At 41.0% G+C, this 15,168-nt stretch overlaps 1 protein-coding gene across 1 annotated transcript in view; it reads left to right on the forward strand.

Moving 5' to 3' along the window:
* Positions 1-15,168, forward strand: part of LOC109496957 (olfactory receptor 13A1) — a 55,651-nt gene that overhangs the window by 2,188 nt on the left and 38,295 nt on the right. Inside the window, exons 2-3 of the mRNA XM_045040337.1 lie at positions 3,813-3,883; positions 5,523-5,655. The gene's annotated coding sequence lies outside the window, so the exon portion shown is untranslated. The remainder of the gene's footprint in view (positions 1-3,812; positions 3,884-5,522; positions 5,656-15,168) is intronic.

Genomic DNA, 15,168 nt, shown 5'->3' on the forward strand with positions numbered 1-15,168 from the left:
ACTGAGATGTAATTAGTATACTATACAATTTGGTCATTTAAATTTTTTTTAACGTTTATTCATTTTTGAGAGACAGAGACAGAGCATGAGCTGGGAAGGGGCAGAGAGAGAGGGAGACACAGAATCTGAAGCAGGCTCCAGACTCTAAGCTGTCAGCACAGAGCCTGATGCGGGGCTGGAACTCACAAACTGCGAGATCATGACCTGAGCCGAAGTCGGACGCTCAACTGACTGAGCCACCCGGGCGCCCCTACAATTTGCTTATTTAAAGTATACAATTTGGGGACGCCTGGGTGGCGCCGTCGGTTAAGCGTCCGACTTCAACCAGGTCACAATCTCGTGGTCCGTGGGTTCGAGCCCCGCGTCGGGCTCTGGGCCGATGGCTCAGAGCCTGGAGCCTGTTTCCGATTCTGTGTCTCCCTCTCTCTCTGCCCCTCCCCCGTTCATGCTCTGTCTCTCTCTGTCCCCAAAAATAAACGTTGAAAAAAAAATTTAAAGTATACAATTTAATGGTGTTTAGTAATATTCAGGGAGTTGTGAGACCATCACTACAATCAATTTTAGGACATTTCTGTCACCCAATTAGCAGTCACTTCCCATTACCCCCCCTCATCTTTCCAGCCAGGGCAAAAACACTAATCTACTTTCTGTCCATAGATTTGCTTATTCCGGCATTCCATATGAATAGGATCATACAATACACACCTTTTGTGACTGTTTTCGCTTAGAAGGAGCTGGTGTCCTCCTATTAATTGCTTACCGTAAAAACCTCCAATGTTCAGAGCCATTCTTGTTGCAGCCTGCATCAGTACTTTATTCCTTTTTATTGCCGAATAATCTTCCATTTTATGGATATGCCATATTGTGTTTATCCATTCATCAGATGATGGAAATTTGAGTTGTTTCCACTTTGGGCTATTGTGAATAATGATGCTATGCATCGTGTATAAACTTTTTGTGTCGACATAGCTTTTCATTTCTCTTGGGGAGATAACTCGGAGTAAAATTGGTGGATCATATGGTAACTTAACTTTGAGGAAATGCAGATTGCTTTCTAAAGTGGCTGCACCATCTACCATCTGTAACCATATTGCTTACCGATAAGCAGTCTTAAGGTTTCATTTTCTCCACGTACTCTTCAACAGATTGTATTCTCTGAAGTGATATCTCACTGTGGACTTATTTGGACTTCCCTAATGGCTAATGATGTTGAGCAACACTTGTTGCCCATTTGTATGTCTCTTTTAAAGAAATGTATATTCAGATCTTTGACCCATTATCAAACTAGTTTATTTTATTGAGTCACAAGTGTTCATGCATACTGGAAAGAAGTCCCTTGTCGACTATATTATTTGCACATGTCTTGTCGCATCTGTGGATTGTCTTTTCACTTTTTTGGTGGTTCTATTTGAAGCAGAAAAGGTTTTAATTTTGAGTAAGCCCAATTTATATACATATTTTTTCTTTTGTTGCTTGTGATGTTAGTACCACATCTAGGAGACTGGTGCCTCTCTTAAGGTCACAAAAATTTATTCCTGTGTTCCTGTCATAGAATTTTATACTTTTAGTTCTGCATTTAGATCTATGATCCATTTTGTCAATTTTTATGCATGATGTGGCTTAGGGATCCACATTCATTCTTTTGCACGTGAATATCCAGTTGTGGCATCATTTGTTGAAAACATGATTCTTCACTGAATTGTCTTTATATACCTTAGTAAAAAAAAAATTAATTTGGCATAAGTGTAGGGATTTATTTCTGGACTTTCACTTTTGTACCAGTGACCAATATGTGTATCATATGTCAGTGCCATACTGTCTTGATTACTGTGACTTTATAGTAAGTTTTGAAGTTGGGAAGTGCGAATTCACCCTTGTTCTTTATTTTTCAAGAATGTTTAGGCTATTTTATGTCCATTGCGTTTTCTTATGAATTATAGGATCAACTTCTCAATTTCTGCAAAAAAAAAAAAAAAAAAAAAAAAAGCAAGGTGTGATTTTGATAGGGATCATATTGAAGCTATAGATCAATTTGGGAAGTATTGCTGTGGTTTTTTTTCCAATCTTTACTTTTGAGAGAGGGAGACAGAGCGTAAGCAGGGGAGGGGCAGAGAGCGAGGGAGACACAGAATCCGAAGCAGGCTCTAGGCTCTGAGCTGTCAGCACAGAGCCTGACGTGGGGCTTGAACTCACAAACTGTGAGATCATGACCTGAGCCGAAGTCAGACGCTCAACTGACTGAGCCACCCAGGCGCCCTAAGGTATCACTGTCTTAATATTAAGTCTTCTGAACCAGGAACATGTGATATGTTTCAATTTATTTAAGTCTTTTCTGATTTCTTTCAATAATGTTTTGTAGTTTTCAGTGTACTTTTTTTTGTGATTAAATTTATTCTTGAATATTTTACTTCTTTTTGAAGGAAAGCTAGCTATGTATGTATGTATGTATGTATGTATGTATGTATGTGCCTCCCTTCCCTAGCTTTATTAGGGTTTAATTGACAGATAAAAATTGTATATATTTAAGGTATACAATGTGAGGTTTCGATATATGGATACACTGTGACATGATTACCATACCACAATGAAACCATTAAGACATCTGTCAACTCACAACTTCCTTTTTTTTGGGGGGGGGTGTGGTGAGATCACTTATGATCTATTCTATTAGCACATTTTAAGTATACAGTACACTGTTATTGACTAAAGTCACCATGCTCTGCATTAGATATCCAGAACTTATTTATCTTCTAACTGGAAGTTTATACCTTTTGACTAATGTCTCCCCATCTCTGATCCCTGGGAACCACTGCTCTACTCTCTGGTTCTGAGTTTGACTTTTTTAGATTCTACACATAAGTAAGATCATACAGTATTTGCTTTCTGTGTCTGGCTTATTTCATTGAGCATAATGTCTTCCAGGGTCATCGATGTTGTTGCAAATGGCAAGATTTCCTTTTTTTTAAATGGATGAATAATATATATATATATATATATATATATATATATATATATATATATACACACACACACACACACACACAAACACACATATACATTCACACACATATACACACATATATTTTCTTCATACATTCATCCATTGATGGACACTTGGGTTGTGTCCAAATCTTAGCCATTGTGAATAATGCAGCAATAAACATGGGAGTGCAGATATCTCTTTGAGACCCTGATTTCATTTCCTTTGGATATATACCCAGAAGTGGATAATATGGTAGTTCTACTTTTAAGTTTTTGAGGAGCCTCCACACTGTTTTCCATAGTTGCTGCACCAATTTACATTCCCACCAACAGTGCACAAGGGCTCCCTTTTCTCCACACCATGGCCAACGCTTGTTATCTCTTATCTTTTTGATAACAGCCATCTTTCCAGTGTGAGGTGGTATCTCGCGGTTTTGATTTGCATTTCCCTGATGATTAATGATGTTCAGTACCTTTTCATGCACCTTTTGGCCGTTTGTATGTCTTTGAATATATGGTTGTTCAGATCACCTGCCCATTTTTAATTGGCTTGTTTATTTCTTTGCAGTTGAGTTGTATCAGTTCCTTATATATTTTGTAGATTAAATTCTTATCAGATATATGGTTTGCAAATATTTTCTCCCATCGGTTGGTTGTTGTTTCATTTTGTTCATTGTTTCCTGTGCAGCAGAGTTTTAATTTGATGTAGTCTCACTCGTTTATTTTTGCTTTTGTTGCCCTGTGCTTTTTTTTGTGTCTGTGTGGTATCATATTCAAATATAATTGCCAAGCCCAGTGTCAAAGAGCTTTTTCCCTATGTTTTCTTCCAGGCGTGTTACCATCTCAGGACTTATATTGAAATCTTTAATCTGTTTTGAGTTGATTATATATATGGTGTAAGGTAAGGGTTCACTTTCATGGTTTTGCTTGTGAATATCCACTTTTCCCCATATCATTTATCGAAGAGATTATTTTTCCCCATTGTGCTTTCTTGGCACACTTGTTACAGATTAATTGACTGTATATATGGGTTTATTTCGGGACTCTGTGTTCTGTTCGGTTGGTCTATGTGTCTGCTGCTGTCATTTGATTGTTTATTGTTTATTGGCTGGTCTCTATAGTGAAGTCTATGTCCTCTGCAGTGGGGGGGGGGTCTGCTGTTACTCCTCAGGTCACAGCCTTGGGCCTGTGTATTCTTTTTTTTTTTTTTTTTAATTTTTTTTTCAACGTTTTTTATTTATTTTTGGGACAGAGAGAGACAGAGCATGAACGGGGGAGGGGCAGAGAGAGAGGGAGACACAGAATCAGAAACAGGCTCCAGGCTCTGAGCCACCAGCCCAGAGCCTGACGCGGGGCTCGAACTCCCGGACCGCGAGATCGTGAGCTGGCTGAAGTCGGACGCTTAACCGACTGCGCCACCCAGGCGCCCCGGGCCTGTGTATTCTTAAGCTGGGATGACAAGGTTTTTTTTTAAGCCGTTCTCTCTTTTGTCTCTCCCTATCTGCTAAGTTTTCTGCCTCTCTTGGCACTATATCCTAATGTTTTCCTCCACTAAGTGCTGGCTGATTGCTGTTGATTTTGACAGTTCCCTGGGGCATAAATTGCTTCACAGTCAGATTCAACTAAATTTGGGCCCTTTATAGCAGTGGTCTTTGAGTCCTGTCTTTGAAGTGTGTTTTAACCTAGGAAAGCTTTCCTTAGCTGTCGCCTTTCTTGGTTTCTGCTGTATGCTTCTAGTTGGTTTATAGTTTAGCTTGTTGCTCTTATGAAGCTACTGTCCTCCTCTTACTGGCTTACCACCAAAATCTCCACTGTTTTTCTGACAGCACCCTTAGGTTGAAATTTCCATGCTGGCTTCCAAATAAAGTCAGTCACCTTAGGGGGACCTTTGGGGCTCTTTTCTTATGGCCTGCCTCTCTCCCTGGGTAGGACCTCCATGCCACTGCTCGGGAGCTGTGTTGGAGACAGTGGCATGCTTTTTTCAGAGGACTTCTCTTTATGAGTAGGGCCGTGAGTGGGGGCAGTGGTCCCTGTTTTTCTGCTTCCGGTGGCATAGAACCTCCTCTCTTGGCATGGGATTCCCCCCCTCACCTGGGTGAGGGCATTCAGAGCACAGTATTCTTGACCTGCTGTGCCCTGGAGAGAGCTTGCGCCCTAAGAGTAGAGATAGGGAGGAAGAAAAGAGCTTTAGACCTATGGGCCAAACTTGCCTAGAGTAGAGCTTCTGCAACCTAGAGCCAGATGAAATGAGAAATGCTGGTGGTCTTCCCCTCCTGGGGTGAAACTATAGTCATAGACTGGGCCAGGGGACAAGGGTGTCCTGTCTTCTTCACTGCACATCCTCAGAGTAGAGTTTCTGTTTTACAGGGCTGTGTGGGAGGAGAGGGAGGGAGTGGGTCAAGGCTTCAATGCCACAGACTCTCAATATTCTTACTGAGGTTAGGAGATTTTCTTGAATAGATCTTTCTTCACTTGCGTGCCTTTAGGACAATTTCCTCTCTCTTTAATATTTGTTTTGTTTTGTTTTTGATTTTCACCAGTTATGGTTGTTTCGCTCTGAAGAATGTTTGTGGAGCTCCTCACGCTGTCCATTCTGGAAATGCTTCTCGCATCATTGCTTCCCAACCTGCAAAACAAATCCTTCCCTTCAAGTGGAATCCTGCAAGGAAGCAGGTAAAAGCAGAGATGCTCTGGTTGAACATAAAGTGAACTAATACAGGGGCTAGAAGCACTGATCGATTGGCTTTTCACCTCCCCTCACCTTTATTCTCCAAGCCATTGATACAAGTGGGAACATTGTTGAGAATCATTTGCCTTTAGGATAAAGTGATCACTCTGTGCACTGGGCTTTCACAGTCTTGCCCTTCCTGCCCTCATCCATTCACCCCTCCATCCTTCCCTTGTGCTTTGGTCAGGCTTCCATCAGAGACACAGAGCCAGAAGCATATGAAGAGATTTATTGCAAGGATTGGCGTATGTGACTGTGGGGACTCGGGAAACAAGTCTGAAATCTGTAGGTCAGGGTATCAGGAATGGCAGGTTGGAAACTTTCAGGCAGCAGCTGATGCTGCGGTCCACAGGAGGAATTTCTTCTTCAGGAAAAACTCAGTTCTGTTCTTAAAGCCTTTCAACTGATTGGATCAGGCCCACCCAGGTAATCCAAGATAATCTCTTTTACGTAAAGTCAACTGATGATAGGTATTAATCATCTACAAAATATCTTTACAGCAACACCTAGGTCAGTGTTTTGTTTTTTTTTTTTAAATTTTTAATGTGTATTTATTTTTGAAAGAGAGAGTAAAGGAGAGGCAGAGAGAGAGGGAGACACAGAATCAGAAGCAGCCTCCAGGCTGTCAGCACAGAGCTGACCTGGGGCTCAAACCCACGAATGGTGAGATTGTGACCTGAGCTGAAGTCAGTGCTCAACTGACCGAACTACCCAGGTGCCCCCCCTCCCGGCCCTCCCCATCCCCGGTCAGTGTTTAATTGAATAACTGGGTACTGTAGCTTAGCCATGTTGAAACATACTGCTGACCTCATGCCATGTTTCAACTACTATGCTCTTTCGTGAACACTCCCTCTCATCCCCATGAAATCTTGGCATGTCTCCTTCCCTTGTCTGGATACTCTTGTCTTCCTTCTCTGTCTCCTGGTTTCCTCCCCTAAGAAACTACCCAAGTGTTGCTTCTTTCATGGAGCCCGCCTTGGTAGTGTTACATGCACATCTTCTGAGCTCCCACAAATTTTGCCCATGTTCATACTTTGGCATGTTGCCCTTTCGTCCCATCAGCACTTGATTCTGTCTCCATCTCCCCCGACATATTCTGGAGAGCGTGAGGGCAGGGACTGTATCTTATTCATCTCTTGGTCTCCAGTGTGATGTCAGGCACAGAGAAGCTGTAAGTAGATCCTAGGTATGTTGAGTTATTGGAGAGTCTGAAACTTGCTAGCAAAGTCTGGTTTTTGCGGTGGGCAAAGCAGACTGGCAGCCTGAGCCTAAGCTCAAGAGAACAGTTCTAACTTCCCCTCTAGCTAGTCGCGTGATCCCCTGACTCATGGAGTGAAACCTGTGGCCTGTCTACAGGAATCCCTACAGCCACTGCACTTATAAGTGCAGCAGGACACAAGTGTGTCCCTCTAGCGGGACAACGTGGCTCTGGTGCCCTGGCTGGCCAGGGAAGTGACTAGTGGCGGGTCCTTCTGAATAGTCCTTTTCCTCTGGAGGGTGTTTTATAGAGTCATACCCTTTTTTCCTCTCTTTAAAAATTTTAAATGGAAGTACAGTTGACATATGGTATTATATTAGTTTCAGGTATACTACTTAGTGATTTGATATTCAGATACATTACAAAATGCTCACCGCATCTATCCGTGTATCTGTCTATCACTATCCGTCTGTCACCTGGAACATACTTCTTTTTTGGTGACTTCCAAACATTTATAGCTCATTTCAGTTTCTCCTGGTTCATTTGCGTAGTTAATCGGAAATAAGGGCTGCCTACCACCGAGCACTAAAAAGAAATGCCCCTTCACTGGGAATTTAGAAAAAGAAAGAAAAACAAATTCTGCACAACCCCACCTTCCCACCCTTGCCCTTGGATAGATGACCTCATAGTCTGGATGACTTTCCCTCGGGGGAAGAATAAGAAGAATAAGGTTGGGGCGCCTGGGTGGCTCAGTCAGTTAGGCGTCCGACTTTAGCTCAGGTCACGATCTCGCGGTTCGTGAGTTCGAGCCCCGCGTCGGGCTCTGAGCTGATGGCTCAGAGCCTGGAGCCTGCTTCCGATTCTGTGTCTCCCTCTCTCTCTGCCCCTCCCCCATTCATGCTCTGTATCTCTCTGTCTCAAATAAATAAAACGTTAAAAAAAATTAAAAAAAAAAAAAGAAGAATAAGGCTAAGTTGTAAGTGTGCATTTTTTTTAAGGATCTTGCTGAAAGGAAAATGATAAATGCTGGTTGCACCTTCTCCAGCCTGTGATCAGAGCTCAGACACTTTTGGATGGATGCCTCCCCTTTCTCTCTTTTTGTGTCTTTCAGAACAAGACCAGACTTTTGCTGGTTGGTCCCTCTTCCATCCCTCAAGTCTATTATATAAAAAATGAGGTGGGGCACCCCATACGACCTTACCTTGGTATATACTCTCCTAAAACCCAGGTAGGGTTTACCAGTTGTGGCTCAATTCAGCTGTTTTACTTGGGAAGACAAAGCTAATGAACATTCTTCCCTTTCAAACTTCTCCACTGAGTATAGAGATACTTTTTGATCCATGAGGGACAAGATTCAAACAGACTTACTTGTTAGATTTGTGATGAGTGTGTTTTTTGAAGAGGAAGAAGAGTTCTCATACTCAGGCTGAGTATATGATATTTTTCATCCCAACATTAGATAATCACAAGAGATGATCTCTACGAGCCCTAACTGAACCAACACAAGAGAACTAATTCACTCCAGGGGGTTTGAGCATCATCATCTCTCTCCAAAGAGGCCTGCCCTAACCCCCTGTCTAAAAAGGCCACTCCCTTCAAGCCACAAGTGAACTTTTTTCATTATGTTACTGAACCAATATGGGTCTGCTCCTTGGTGAGTTACAGACGGAACCTACACCAGGTAGAGTTGTCTCACAAAGTCATTTTTATTCGCAACAATAAGGAGATCATGGGGAATAATTTCCAAAGCCAGGACTCCCCAGACAGGGTTAAGCAGGTTCCTTTTATTAGGGTTTGGGATGAACCTCAGAGGGGGAGGTCCCATCATCGCATATAATGGGCAGACATAAAGCTGTGTATGCCCACTCAGAAGACAGGTCTACGCATACACTGTATGTTTTGTTGATGAAGCTTATGCCCCTCCTAGGGTGGGGATTTTAACAGTATCGTGAAGCTGATAGAACTGTTGGACACTTTATGGTTTCATCTGCCTGGGCTTCGTCCTGAGGGTCACACCCAAAATGTGACACACCCAAAATGTGACATACAGCAACCAGTTAGTTTCTAAAAGATAAAATTGATAGCTAGGCAGAAGCTTCTAGGAGTTTTCGGAGTTCAGGGGGTCTCACTGGTGATAATTGCCCTTATCGCTGCCTGAGATCAGATTAGGTCTTTCCTTGTTTATTGTCTGTGTCTCCCACTAGAGTCTGAGAACCACGAGCTCTTCCTAGTTCTGTTCTCTTTCAGTGTGTGATTCCCATAACAACAATTTGTAGTCACACGTAGGTGGGGAGAAAGGGAACTAGTAACGTTTTAGCCACTGTGTGCTACGAAATTTACATACTCTCTCTCACTTATTCTCACGACACCCCTGGGAAGTAAATACCATTACTCAGTTTTACAGAGGAGGAAGCCCAAGTTCAAATATCTCCTGAATGGCATGGCATGTGTGTGTGTGTATGTGTGTTTAAATGTCTCAAATATGTGAGGATTGTAAGCAGTTTACAAGAAAGTGCCACTTACAGTGAAAATTCTTGAAGAAGGAAAAAGATCTCTTGTACCCAAAAGTGTTATTTATTTATGTGTGTGATGTTAGCTAACCTTTATCGGGGGCTTCATGCTGCCAGGAAACTGTACCTGAATCTTATTTGGACAGGTACCATTCTCACCCTCATTTTACAAATGGGGAAACTGAGGTAAAGGGGGACCAAGTAACATTCCTGAGGCTGCATATGGAGTAAGTGTTTGGCCTGGGATTTCAATCTTGGCCGTCTAACTTTAGGGTCCCAGCTTTTAACCAAAGATGTGGGGAGAAGGGAGGCATGATCTGTAGAATGAATTTTAAAACTCTACCTTTCAGAGTTTCAGCCTTTTTGATCCATGAGACTAGTGATAAGAGTATCAGCTAGCATTTGCATAGCACCTGGCACATTACAAAGCATTTACCTGTGTGGGACGTCATTGTGCTTTTCATGACAGCTTTGAGAGCAGGAGAGGTGAGTGTTAGTGGTCACTCTCAGCTGACAGTTGGGAAAGAGAAGCTCAGAAGCGTGAAGTGACTTGTCCAGTAAGCCTATTTCATGACGTGGCCATAATGCCTCTCGATCATCTTCTCACCTGTCTGGGACTAGAGGCTGGTGGGATTTGTACCAGATGCCAGCCCCCTGGGGCCAAGTCTTAGGGAGGGGAAGAAGGAATCCTGACGTGGGAGCAAGTGGATATGGAAGGGCACAGCTTTCTCCTCCCCCAGCTTTGGGAACAGTTACTTTACGTCTTCCATCTCGGAAGGGCCCTATAGAGCTGGGCTGGTGGCAAAGTTAAGAGCTGCTCTGGAATGAGTTTAGTGGAGTGGCAGAATTTGGAGACTAATCCTTCTGGTTTTCAGCTCAATAGTATGCCCCCAAGCTGTGGTAGCAAAAGGCGCGAGTATGGTGAGTGCAGTTAGGATACAATTAGGATGCAATTAGGGCCACAGGGTATCCTCACCCAGATCTCTCTTGGAGGTGTCAGAAGTGTCTTTGAGGCGTCCTGCCGTTTGAGAAGAAGCTGACTCTATCACCAACCACTCAGCACTCATCCCTGGGATTTGCACTTATGTGCATTTCTCTCTTCCCACAGATCTTGATCACTGCAAGTTTCCTTTTTCTCTTGGTGACTTTGGTTACTCTAGGTACCTCACATAAGTGAAATCATGCAATATTAGTGCTTTTGTGACTGGCTTGTGTCACTTAGTATAATGTATTTAAGGTTCATCCACGTTGTAGCATGTGCCAGAATTTTCCTTCCTTTTTAAAACTGAGTAGTATTGCATTGTATGTATACATTCAATGTTTATCCATTCATTTATCAATGGACACTTGGGGTGCTTTCATCTTTTGGCTATTGTGAATAATACTGCTGTGAATACGTGTGTGCCAATATCTGTTTGAATGCCTGCTTTCGATTCCTTTGAGTACATACCCACAAGTGGAATTGCTGATTCATATAATAATTCTATGTTCAATTTTTGAGGAACTGCTGATTCATACTTTTAGGTGTAAGATATTAGGCCTCAAAATTATCAAGTAAAAATGCTAAATGTGTTTACCATGCTAGAGTAGAGAAGGCTCTTCTTAGCAAGATGGAAGCCAAAACTCACAACAGGAAACACTTGATTTGATTGATTTGACTACACAAAAAATTCAAAATTTATGTACCCATAGACACATATTTAGACACACACTAAACAAAAGCTATTTGTAATGTGAGGTAGAGGAAGAAATAATTTGTTAATATATCAAGAACCCATGCAAATAACTGAGAAAAAGAACAACCATGTAAATTTAACACATATGAAAAGTTGTTCAACCTCTTTAATTAAAAAAATAAAATATAAAGAACATATTTCTCAGTGAAGATGAAATACCAAAATAGTATGGGTATATAGTTGTGAGAGTACTTCCTTGGTTGGCAATTTGGACAACATCTGTCAAAATCTCTTGTCACAGTAAGAGTTGTAGACCTTTATCTTATATTACTGTGTTTATTCTGTCCTCTAACCATAAATTCCACAATTGCTTACTGATAGGTCTGTATTTGAATGGATTTGATGCTTAGCATCAGTTTTTTTAAACCACAGCTTCTCCATTCTGAGTCCTTTATTTTAAAAAATTTTAATTTATTTTTAAAAATTTTAAAAATTATGTGCAAGTTAGTTAGCATTTAGCGCAATAATAATTTCAGGAGTAGAATCCAGTGATTCATCATCTATGTGTAACACCCAGCGCTTGTCCCAGCAAGTTCTGTCCTTAATGCCCCTTGCCCATTTAGCCCATCGCCACCCCAAACCCCTCCAGCAACCCTCAGTTTATTCTCTGTATTTAAGAGTCTCTTATGTTTTGTCCCCTTCCCTGTTTTTATATTATTTTTGCTTCCCTTCCCTTATAGTCATCTGTTTTGTTGCCTAAGTTCCACATATGAGTGAAATCATATGGTATTTGTCTTTCTCTGACCTATTTCGCTTAGAATAATACTCTCTAGCTCCATCCACTTTGTTGCGAATGGCAAGCTTTCATTCTTTTTGATGGCTGAGTAATATTCCATTGTATGTATATACTATATCTTCTTTATCCATCAGTCCATGGACATTGGGCTCTTTCCATACTTTGGCTATTGTTCACATTGCTGCTATAAACACCGGGGGTGGGGCACGTGCCGCTTTGAATCTGCATTTTTGTGAAGATACTCAACGTCACTCCTCATCAGGGAAATACAAATCAAAACCACAGTGAGATGCCACCTCACACCTGTTAAAATGGCTAAAATTAACACAGAAAACAACAGGTGTTGGTGAGGATGTGGAGAAAGGGGAACCCTCTTACGCTGTTGGTGGGGATGCAAACTGGTACAGCCACTCTGGAAAACAGTATGGAAGTCCTCAAAAAGTTAATAGAACTACTCTATGCCCAAGTCCTTTATTTTGATTCATTTCTTAAATGACCGTGATTTACTGTCAGGTCGGTTTTTTGTTATTGTAGTAAAAATACAATTTTAACAACTGTACTGAGATATTTGACATGCAACAAACTTTACATAAAGTGTACAACATGAAAAGTTTGTGAAATCACCACAATAAAGAAAAGTGAGAAATATTCATCACTCTGAAAAGTTTCCTCATGCTTTTGTAATCGCTCTTTGTGTCTTCCCCAGGCAACCGTGCATCTGTATTCTGTCACTACAGATTAGTATACGTTTTTATAGAATTTTTACGTAAATGGAACTCAATAGTATGTTCCCTTTTTGGTCTGGATTTTTTCTTCACTTATTATGGTTACTTTGAGATATAACCATGTTCCTGTATGTATCAGTTTTTCATTTAAAGGTTATTTATTTATTTATTTATTTATTCATAAATAAGAGAGATTTATTGTTGAGTTGGTTTCCATACAACACCCAGTGCTCATCCCAACAGGTGCCCTCCTCAATACCCATCACCCACCCACCCCTCCCCCCCCATAAACCCTCAGTTTGTTCTCAGTTTTTAGGAGTCTCTTATGTTTTGGCTCCTTCCCTCTCTAACCATTTTTTTTCCTTCCCCTCCCCCATGGTCTTCTGTTAAGTTTCTCAGGATCCACATAGGAGTGAAAAATATGGAATCTGTCCTTCTCTGTATGACTTATTTCACTTAGCATAACACTCTCCAGTTCCATCCACGTTGCTACAAAAGGCCATATTTCATTCTTTCTCATTGCCACATAGTATTCCACTGTGTATATAAACCACAATTTCATTATCCATTCGTCAGTTGATGGACATTTAGGCTCTTTCCATAATTTAGCTATTGTTGAGAGTGCTGCTATAAACATTGGGGTACAAGTGCCCCTATGCATCAGTACTCCTGTATCCCTTGGGTAAATTCCTAGCAGTGCTACTCCTGGGTCATAGGGTAGGTCTATTTTTAATTTTTTGAGGAACCTCCACACTGTTTTCCAGAGCGGCTGCACCAGTTTGCATTCCCACCAACAGTGTTAGAGGGTTCCCATTTCTCCACATCCTTGCCAGCATCTATAGTCTCCTGATTTGTTCATTTTGGCCACTCTGACTGGCGTGAGGTGATATCTGAGTGTGGTTTTGAGTTGTATTTCCCTGATGAGGAGGGACGTTGAGCATCTTTTCATGTGGTTGTTGGCCATCTGGATGTCTTCTTTTTTTTTTTTTTATTTTTTTTAATGTTTATTTATTTTTGAGACAGAGAGAGACAGAGCATGAATGGGGGAGGGGCAGAGAGAGGGAAACACAGAATCGGAAGCAGGCTCCAGGCTCTGAGCCATCAGCCCAGAGCCCGACGCGGGGCTCGAACTCACGGACCGCGAGATCGTGACCTGGCTGAAGTCGGCGGCTTAACCGACTGCGCCACCCAGGCGCCCCATGGATGTCTTCTTTAGAGAAGTGTCTATTCATGTTTTCTGTCCATTTCTTCACTGGATTATTTGTTTTTCGGGTGTGGAGTTTGGTGAGCTCTTTATAGATTTTGGATACTAGCCCTTTGCCCGATATTTAAATTCAAGTTAACATATGGTATAATCTTGGCTTCGTGAGTAGAACCCAGTGATTTATCTCTTACATATGACACCCAGTGCTCATCCTGAAAAGGACCCTCCTTAATGCCTGTCACCCATTTAACCCACCCCCCGCTCCTCCAGCAACCCTCAGTTTGTTCTCTGTATTTAAGAGTCTCTTACGGTTTTCTTCTCTTTCTGTTTTTATCTTGTTTTTCCTTCCCTTCCCCTATGTTCATCTTGCAACAATGTGGATGGAACTAAAGGGTATTATTCTAAGCGAAATAAGTCATTCAGAGAAAGACAAATATCATATGATTTCATTCATATGTGGAATTTGAGAAACTCATTTTTAAAAATTTTGAGAATTGTTCAGTTGTATGAGTATGTTGCTGCTAGTTTATCCATTCACCTGTTGATGAACATTTCAGTGTTTTCCAGTTGGTTATTGAAATAAAGCTGTATCGACATTTACGTACAAGTGTTTGCGAGGACGTACATTTTCATTTCTCTTGGGTAAATAAATAACCAGGAGTAGAAGGGCTGGATCCGATGGCTAAGTGTCTCTTTGAGAAACCAACAAGCTGTCTTCCAGAGTATCCATGTCACTTACGTTCCTACCAGCAGTGCATGAGAGTTCCAGATGTGTCACTTGTCAGCATGTAGTGTAGCTGTTTTGATGCTACCCATTTAGTATTTGGCTTTAATCTGCATTTACCTGATGACTAATAACATTGCACATTTTCATGTGCTTATTTGTGACTTGTCTGTTTTTTTTTTTTTTTTTCTTTTTTGGTGAAGTATCTGATCAAATCTCTTGCCTTTTTTTTTTTTTTTTTTTTGAATCAGGGTGTTTGCTTTCTTATTGTTGAGATTTAAGTATTTTTTGTATTCTGTATGCAAGTCCTTTATCTGGTATGTGATTTGCACATATTTTATCTCAGTCTGGGACTTGTTGTTAACAGTTTATTTTGAAGAGCAGCACTTCAGAATTTTGAAGTACGGTTTATTAATTTTTTCTTTTGTGGATTGTGCTTTTTTTGGTATTGCATATAAGAAATTTTTGCCTAACTGATCAAAAAAACTATTTTCCTATGTTTTCTTCTAAAAATCATATAGTTTTAAGTTTAAAATTTTTTATTTTTTTATTTTATTTTATTTTTTTTAATTTTTATTAACGTTTTATTTATTTTTGAGACAGGGAGAGACAGAGCATGAACAGG

The sequence above is a fragment of the Felis catus genome, chromosome D2 (assembly GCF_018350175.1).
Source record: "Felis catus isolate Fca126 chromosome D2, F.catus_Fca126_mat1.0, whole genome shotgun sequence".
In the NCBI taxonomy this organism is placed as follows: Eukaryota; Metazoa; Chordata; class Mammalia; order Carnivora; family Felidae; genus Felis; species Felis catus.